This window comes from Nannospalax galili, unplaced genomic scaffold, assembly GCF_000622305.1.
Source record: "Nannospalax galili isolate Female #2095 unplaced genomic scaffold, S.galili_v1.0 scaffold32, whole genome shotgun sequence".
NCBI lineage: Eukaryota > Metazoa > Chordata > Mammalia > Rodentia > Spalacidae > Nannospalax > Nannospalax galili.
The window spans coordinates 6,156,301-6,165,665 of NW_008335297.1; the positions used below are offsets into that span (position 1 = coordinate 6,156,301).

At 42.4% G+C, this 9,365-nt stretch overlaps 1 pseudogene; it reads right to left on the minus strand.

Annotated features, from left to right (window-relative positions):
* Positions 1 to 187: 187 nt before the first annotated feature.
* Positions 188 to 9,365, minus strand: part of LOC103731617 — a 164,115-nt pseudogene continuing 154,937 nt past the window's right edge.

Consider the following 9,365-nt stretch of genomic DNA (forward strand, 5'->3'; position numbering starts at 1 on the left):
TCCTCCTCCCCCTTCCCCTTCCCCCCTCCCTCTCCCTCTGCCTCTACCTTCACACTCTTGCCCAAGCTGTCTTGTAATTTAAGCAATCCTCTGTCTCCACTTCCTAAGAGTAGGCATGACAGCCAGTTCTCAATGACAAGTTATCCTCGTTTTCCAAGAAATAGCCACACTCCTGATTTTTTTCATTTTACTGAGAATGTATTACAACGCCCCAACAGAGCATTCCTTTTTCTTTTCAGCACCTTGCTCTGCAGCTTCCCTGGCCCTTTGTGCTGAATGCCGAAGAGCCGGGTGTTAGCACTGGCCATGCAGAGACTGGCAAAAGCCTTGGAAGTTCTTCTCTTCCTCTGTGATGACTCTGGCGTTCTCCTTTTTATACACATTCTGGATGGGCAACACGGGTCCTGTTAGCTGGGTGACTAATCTGAGTTCTTCAGCAGAGCTATCTCTGTTCTTGCGGGCAGAAGTCTTCCAGGGGAAGAGGCTGAATTTAGAGGGATCCTCCTTCAGCCACTGCAGATTAAGTGTAAGGATTCAGTGGACTTGCTCTGCTTTCTTGGGCCCACAGAGAGGCCGATGATCTGGGCCACTTTTTCATGGATGGCTGCCATCCAGAGCTCTTCCAGGCTGAAGGACCTGTCAGCTCGGACCCTGGTGTGGTATCTCTCTGTGAGGCATCTCACTGTGGGCTGGATGGGTCTTGACACCGCACGAGGGGCTATGGCTTTCACCTGCCAGGCCTCGTGTCTGTGAATCTTCTGTGCCTACTGGTTAAGTCAAGTGTGTACTTGCTGCTACCAGTCTTTACAGAAGTGGGACTTCAGGATCATGCCACTCGGGCTGGGTGCCCTGGCTGCCTCCTGCGCAGGAGAACGGCAGAGCAGAAAAGCACATTCCCGATTTTATCCAATTTTCATAGTAATTTGGTTCTTTTTAAAAAAAATTTATTATTTTTATTTCATGTGTATGCGTGTATTGCCTGCATGTAGGTAAGTGCACCCGCGTCATGCAATGCCCGCGGAGGTCAGAAGAGGCTGTTGGATCCCCTGGGACTGGCAGTTACAGACAGGTGTTAGCTGCCATGTGGGTGCTGGGATTCAAACCCGGGTCTTCTGCAAGAACAACTAGTGTTCTTAACCGCTGAGCCATCTCTCCAGCCCCAAGTAACTTGGTTCTTAAGAATATAGTGTTATTCCCATTTTAGGCATAAGAAAACTTAGTCACAGCACCTACTAAATAGTTCAGTTATTCACTGGTATAGTAGTGTTAGGAACTGAATCAGAATCCTCCCATCACCCTCTCTTTATTCTAAAACTAATATGTGATAAAATTAAAATTACTCTCTTCCTTTTTTTTTGTTCTTCTTGAGCTTATAATATCCTTGGGTTTTAGAGAAATTGCATAAATAATACAAACCAGGGACTTTATGCTGGATAAATAGCATCCGAGAAGAGAAGTGGAAATTTCTGATCAACCTATGATCTGGTGCTACAGTTTGGGTCTTGAATGTCACGCAAAGATACATGTACTAAGGGCTTGGCCCTAACCTTATGATGCTACTGGAAGCCTGATAGGAAGTTTAGGTCACTGGATTGTGCCCTGGATGGAACTGTGGGATGTAGTCTCTTCCTGTTTGTATTTGCCTCTGGCTGCTATGATGTGAGCAGTTTTCTCTATTCTCTACCCCCATCATAATATACTGTGTTGTTACAGGCCCAGAGACAGCAGGATAAGCAGACACAGACAACCTCAGAATCTATGAACTAAAATTAACCTTCCTTCTTTTTAGGTGATGTCACAGTAACAGAAAGTAAGCATGCCCAGTGTTACTTCCTATTTGCCATGGTATCTGGTGTCCTTATCTCGATGTACTTACCACAAGAGGATTTTAGTTTAATAAGGTATATATTTAATTTTTAGATGTGTTATTAATATTTTATATGTATTTTTCTTTACACGTATGCCACATAAGTATGGGTGTGTGTGGAGGCCAGGAAAGGGCATTGGGTCTCTTGGAGTTGGAGTCAGAAGGGCTGTGAGCTGCCTGGTGTTCTGGGAACTGAATCTGTGTCCTCTGCAAGAGCAGCAAACACTCTTAACCACTCAGCCATTTCTCCAGCCCCTTATTAATATTTTCATATCCAGGCTACACACATCATTAACCATCAAACAGAATAACCAGCAAATGGCAACACTCTGCACATCACCAGCCCTCCTTCTTCCCTCTCCTCAGAACACAAAAGGACAAATCAGTGCCCTGTCTCTTTCCAGTGCAGCTTCTAAGAGTTGATTCCATTTTCCTAAACAGTGTGATCATTTTGCTATTTGTGTATCTACCAGTTTCCCACATTTTCTATTGATTTATTCCTGTGATAGATGATAATTCGCTTCACCTGCTCTTCCCCTTTCCCACTCGAAAATACATCACATTATAAATTCCTCTATGATAAATTCTGTACTTATCTTTTCCTTATTCTATCAAGTAAAGATAAGCTCTAAACTCTGCTTTTAACCCCCATCCTTTTCTACTTCCCAATTCCTGTCTTCTGCACTTTTATATTATTGTCAAGAATGATGGAATTTATCTGATGTGAACAATAACTACATATCAAATCTAAGATGGCATATATTGTAAAATGCAGCATTTTTGTGTCTCTAAGAAAGACAAAAGCAAACAGTTGCAATTTCCAAAAAGTGCCATCAGAGACACATATCAATTTGAGTTTTTTAAGTGTATGATATAACCCTCAGATGTGAACTGATAACCCTCACCATGATTTTCTACATTCTACCAAATGCAGTGGAAGGATGTGTGCTGTCTCCATTCACAGGCATTATGATTACTCTTGTAGAAAAGCCTAAGTTATCTATCAAAAAAGAGAAAGGGAAAAAAAGTACAGGAAGCAAAAGATCAAAAAGTCTGTTAGAACTAAGTGAGCAAGGTTGCAAGGGCTAAGCTTGTTCCAAATTCATACAGAAAAGCAGAGGAATCAGAGTAACAAAAACAGCTATCAAAAAGGAGAAAAAGCGAGAGGAGTGCGTGTTTTTAGACAGCTAGTTTCAGTGAGAGTGTACTGACGGAGGGACAGACTGACGCACACATCAACAGAAATGACAGACAATACAGAAAGACAGTCACATCCTGCTGATTATCAGCAAAGGGGCAAAGGCAATTCTGCTTTAGTGTGGACTTGGAATATCCCCACGGGGCACATGTGTTAAAGGCTTGTCCCCAGGGTGATACTATTGGGAGGTGTGGAACTTAAAGGGGCAGGGCTTAGAGGGAAGTTTCAGTCTTGAGATCATCCTTAAAGGTGACAATGACTCCACAGTCCTGCCTCTGATTTCCTTTCCCTTGCATCCTAGCCATGGGGGAAGAGTTTTGCTCTGCCCTGTGTTGTTACCATGATGTGTCATACAGGCCTAAAGTGACAGTCAGCTTGAAACCCCCAAAATTGTGGGGCAAAGGAAAGCTCCTCCCTTTGGTTTTTCAACAAAATAGTCGATGTGTCGTACAGGCCTAAAGTGAAACCCCAAAAATTGTGGGGCAAAGGAAAGCTCCTCCCTTTGGTTTTTCAACAAAATAGTTTGTTTATATCATTTAAAAAGAAAGAAAAACTAAGCTGGGCGTGATGGCGCATGCCTTTAATCCCAGCACTCTGGAGGCAGAGGCTGGCAGATCTCCGAACATTCAAGGCCAGCCTGGTCTTCATAGCAAGTCCAGGCCATCTGGGGCTACAGTGAGACCCTGTCTCAAAAGGAAAGATAGGGAAAAAGAAAAACTTTCTGGAGATGGAGGAGGAGAGGCTCCTGATGCCCCATCCCTAGCTGAGGAGCTAATGACAGTTGATGACTCTTGGGGGAGGGAGGAAGAGTCACTTTGGTAAGGGGTGGCCACTGGTCGATTGCCTATCCGCAGTGTAGCCATGTGTATATGGGCAGCACTAATTACACTTAATGTGTTAATAATGATAATAATAACAAAAGAAGACATGAAGTTGGGAGGGAGATGTATTGGGGTCCTGAGGAGAATTAGGGGGGAGGGAATAGGGGTGGATATGATCATGATACATTGTTTACATGTATGAAATGTTCAATGAATAAATAATGTCATTAAAAGTAAAATTTCAATTTAAAATTAAAAAATGTTAATATAGCTATTAAAGTGTTCATGCATCCACAGTTGCTAACAGAGATTAATGATCAGCTCCAGGCAAGTATCAAAATAATCTCTTTGCAGTTCTTAGCAATTTTCAGCAAAATAACCTTCCCAATCTTTTTAAGTTGATTATCTCAGGTATTTTCTTACAGCAACAGAAAGCTGATTAACATGTTGGCTTTGGGATCTGTGGTGAGATAAAAGATTGTTAATACTAAAAGCATAATCCATAAAAGAAAAAGTTGAAAATTAAATGCTTTTAAATTAAGATCACTAGCCTTGCCAAAGACATAGTGGGTTGATTAAAAGGAAGACCACTAATGGGGAGAGTATCTGAAAACCACATATCTGACAAAACACTAGCATCTGGAATGTATCAAGCATTAAGACTAGATGCCAAAACAGAAAATTAGACAGTCCATTAGAAGTCAAAGGATACAAACAAGGACTGGCAAGACAGCTCAGTGTGTAAAGGCACTTGCAGCCCGAGCCTGGTGACCAGAGTTCAATCCAAGAACCCACATAAAGTTGGACAGAGAGAACCGACCTCTACCCATGTGCCTTGGCATGGGTGGTAACCCCTCAGACACTAATAAAACATTTTAATTATTTAAAATAAATTAAAAATTAAAGGATCAAACAGACACTTCCTGGAAGAAGATACACAGATACAAATGAGTACAAAAAATGTTTTGCTTCCTTAACCATCCTGGAAATGAAAATTAAAACGAACGAGTCATCAGTGCACAGCCACCAAAATAGTTAAAAATGACAACAATAAATGCTGGCAAGGGTGCAAAGACACCGACACTTGCATATTACTGTGTTGGTGTGAAATGGTGCAACCACTGTGGAAACCTCTGGCAGTTTCTTTAAGAAAAACACCTAATCAGCCTGGCATGGTGGCACACGCCTTTAGTCCCAGCACTCAGGAGGTAAAGGCAGGTGGATCTCTGTGAGTTCAAGGCCAGCCTGGTCCACATAGTGAGTTCCAGTCCAGCTGGACATTCATTCCAGAGAAATGAAATCTTACATTCCCACAAAATCTTACGTAAATGTTTAACGACAGCTTTATTCTTAATAGCACAAAACTCAGATGGGGCTGAGAAGATGGATCAGTTGGGTGAGAGTGTTTGTCGCACAAGTATGAGGACCTGAGTTCAATTCCCCAGTACTCACATATGAAGCCAAGCATGGTCCCAAGCACACCTGTAACCCCAGCACTGGGATGAGGGCAGAGAGGAGGATCACTGGGGTTAGATGGCTGCCAGCCCAGCTCCAGATTCAGTGATAGACCTCTCTCAAGGAAATAAAGAGTGACAGAACGGGACACCTGACAGCCCTCTGTGGTCTCCATGTGTACGCACAGGCATGTGTGTGAACATACACACACACACACACACACACACACACATACACACACATACACGAAGAAAACCTCAGAAGCCTCCAGTGGATGAATAGTTAAACTGTGCCACATCCACTCTGCACTTTAAAAAGGAACGAATACTAACAGCAACTATCTCCATGAACTTTTAGGGAATATTCTGAATGAATAGAGACCAACCGCAAAAGGCTCCATAGTGCATGGTTCCATTCCATTTGCATATTATACTTGAGGTTACAAAATTATAGAAATGATGTTGTAGCCATGTGGCATCAAGGAGGGGGAAGAGAGATTGACATGTCCATAGGAGGGTGACTCAGAGCTGTCCCTGGGATCACAGAGATGCTCTGCATCTTGCTTGCATCAGTGTCAATGTCCTGTCTGTGTCAATGTAGATGGTTTTGCTGAATGCTACCCCTGCAGGTACTCAGTAAAAGGTACATGGTATTTTTCTGTATTAATCTTTACAGCTACATATGAATTTTTAATCATCTTGAAATAAAATTTGTAGTTTAAAAATATGAGCTAGAACTGAAATGGTTAACTCGGGAAGTGCCATGCCAGGAGAGCTGGTAGCAACAGTTCCTCACTGACATTCCTAGCTGACTGGCTGATTAAGCTTCAAAGTATTTGACAGGGGCAGAAGAGTCAAATCCAATCAAAACCTTTCACCCTGAGAGACGGCATCAGTGTGTAAAGTGCTTGCCACATAAGCCCGAGACCTGCGTTCCAATCTCTAGAACCTAAAGCTGGGTGGGATAGCATACATCTGTAACCCCAGCGCTTCCATGGGAAGAGCAGGGCTGGAGTGAGGAGAATTTCAGGAAGTTTGCCAGCCTGGCATGTGCAGATGTGAACAACAAAGTGACCTTGTCTCAAACAAGATGGAAGTTGAGGATCAGTACCCAAGATTGTCTTCTGACTTCCACATTTGTGCCATCGCATGTGTGCCAACACTCATGCACACACATGCATACACACATAGGAGAAAATATTTTTTAGTGCATAGAAATTAGTTCATTAGCTCAGAGCATCACAAACTCATATCAGTAACTCATAAGAACCCCATACCAATCCCTGAGCTTCTTCCTCTGGCTGAGGGACTAATTTTGTGCCTACAGAGGTACAGTGAATATAAAATGGATCAGCAGATCTAAGGCACGAACCTGGCTGGCGTTTTCTAATGGATATTTCACAGTGAGAGTGTTATACATTGGCAGAAATGAGGTTTGCATTGCAAAGGACACGGGGGTGGGACTCCCAGGTGTCTGAGCAATAGACCGGACAGCCTAGAAAATTGTTCAGCCATTCATTCAGACAGATAAGAATCCCATGGTCAGGAACATGAAATGGTTTTACTGTCTCCTAAACGGCTCCATCTGTGACTGCTGTTGCTGAGGTTAGGTCGAGATTGCAGACAACAGTCTGGAAGCAGAAGGAAGCAGGCTGAGATGTTAATGGGCTTTGCAGAATTAGCTGTGTCAGAGCAGAGCAGCCCTGGTGGACAGTGGGATGGGAGCCATGCTGCAAATGGATGCAGACACTTTTTAAAAACTGGGAACAAAATATCCTCCTATTCCAAGTGTATGGTCACAGCTGAAATCACTGGACCCCTATGGGCTATGCTTGGTGTGCTCGGAGCTGGTATCCTCAGATTCCAGGGGCACTGAAGCTTAAGCCATTATCACAGAGGTGAAGCTTCAGGAACGTATAAAGCAGGCTGGGCTTATGTGCAAAACTTTTCAGGGGGGCTGTTAAAGAACAGAGCTGATTAAATATCTCTTCCGATAAGTAGAAGAGCCATTTGACCTTCCAGACCATGTTTTCTCACCCACGCTGTCTGTTTGCTACTTAATGACCCATCATGATGGCTTTGCAGAAACTCAGAAAGGACAGGGAATGCTGAACCACATGAAGACGAGGTATGTGTTGTTTACCCCACTTCTCAGGCACAAGTCACAAAACCTCAGATGTTAAATGTCAAGACTGAACCTTGTCTTTCAGAGAAAATATTCCCTCTTGTATGATGGAAAAAAAAAAAAAAAAAAAAAAAAAAAAAAAAACCTTGGGAGCCGGGGGTGGGGATGCTGGCCTTAATTCCCAGCATTCAGGAGGCAGAAGCAGGGAGATCTCTGTGAGATCAAGGCCAGCCTGTTCTATATAGCAAGTTCCAGGCCAGCTGAGACTACAGGGAGATCCTGTCTCAAAAAACCAAAACCAAATCAAATCAAATCAAAACAAACAAACAAAAACAATGACAAAAGGAACGAAAAGCATGGGAAACAGGGCAAGGGAATTATTTAGTCCTGGGGATACTGTCTGGACAGACTATAGAGGCAGATGGTAGAAAGGGATAATCAAGTCCCCTGCATTTGATCTACATTATGGCTTCTCAGTTTTAAACTGAAGACACATCAGCTAAAGAACTGAGCTCCTGATTCCGTGAATAGATCTGGCATGGGGCCAAGATTCTGCATTCTCAACAAATCCTGTGATGCTGATAGATCAACAACCATACTTTGAATAAAATATTACAGCCTGTAAAATTGCAAGAGACATTCATCACTCAATCCTGACCTCTCCAGCCCCTAGAATGCTAAATACATGGTACTGTGTGGAGACGATATTAGAAAAGATATTTTATATATTTCATCAAACCATGATTCTGTGCTTAGGGCTTTACTTGCACTGAGATATGTATCATCTTCCTTATTTTAGAGATGATGAAATATTAGTTCAGAGAGAATTGAGATTGCTCATTGCTGTGAGTTGAATTGTGTACCTTACCCAAAGGCATGGCTTACTTATTAACTCCCAGTAGGTCAAATGGGACTGCATTTAGAGAGTCTATAAAGAAGTGATTATGTTAAAATGAAGCCATATGGGTGTTCTCTGACCCAAGATGTACTTAGAAGAAGAAAAGATTGGACACAGGCATAGGCCATGTGAGGACACAGTGGGAAGAGGCTATCTCAAATTGAGAGAGAGAGAAAGAGAGAGAGAGAGAGATCAAAAGAAACTAATTCTGCTGACACCTTGATCTCAGACTTTCCAGCCTCCAGAACTGTACAAGAACAAATATATATTATTAAAAAGACCATATGGAAATAGAGTCTTACAGGTTCCTGGGACATTGCTCATATGAACTTACAGCAATGGTATCAGAATGCACAAGACCCATGCAAACTCAAGCAGACAAAGCCCCAGTATAGAACTGGGGAAATGGGCAGCAGGCCCTATTTTCATCTGAAGAACTACTGGGCAGCTAATTACTGCTGGGGGAAGAAGAGCCGATTCTCTTTAAGGGAAGGACTCTCGATAGGCTGACTAGACCCCAGGGACATCTGGGAACACTAACTTGACTCGATAGACCTTAACATAAATGACAGAAAGCATGGAAATGCAGTTGCGGGGGGGGGGGGGCTTATGGCAGGTTGCTGATAGGGAAGGGGCTATAAAGATGATTAAGATGTTCTGTGTGAGATACACAAAAATTCAATAAAAATACACAAAAACTCCCTAGTCTGTGGTATTTTGCTGAAAAACCCTAGCAAGTTATAAAACTCACTTACCCAAGGATCTGAGTATAACCGACTGTGACTAGTAATAATCAGATACATAGAGATTAGAGATGCATGTGCAAACATCTAAGTGTTAGTAGCATTAAAAATGAGTTTTTCTGTAGGAAACAGTATATTTTAAAATGAAATGGAGATATATCTTAAAATTATTTATTTAATAACCACACAATCAGAAGAAGCATTTCATTAAAACAACATTGACATATTCAATAACAATTTCCAGAGCTAAGATGCATCT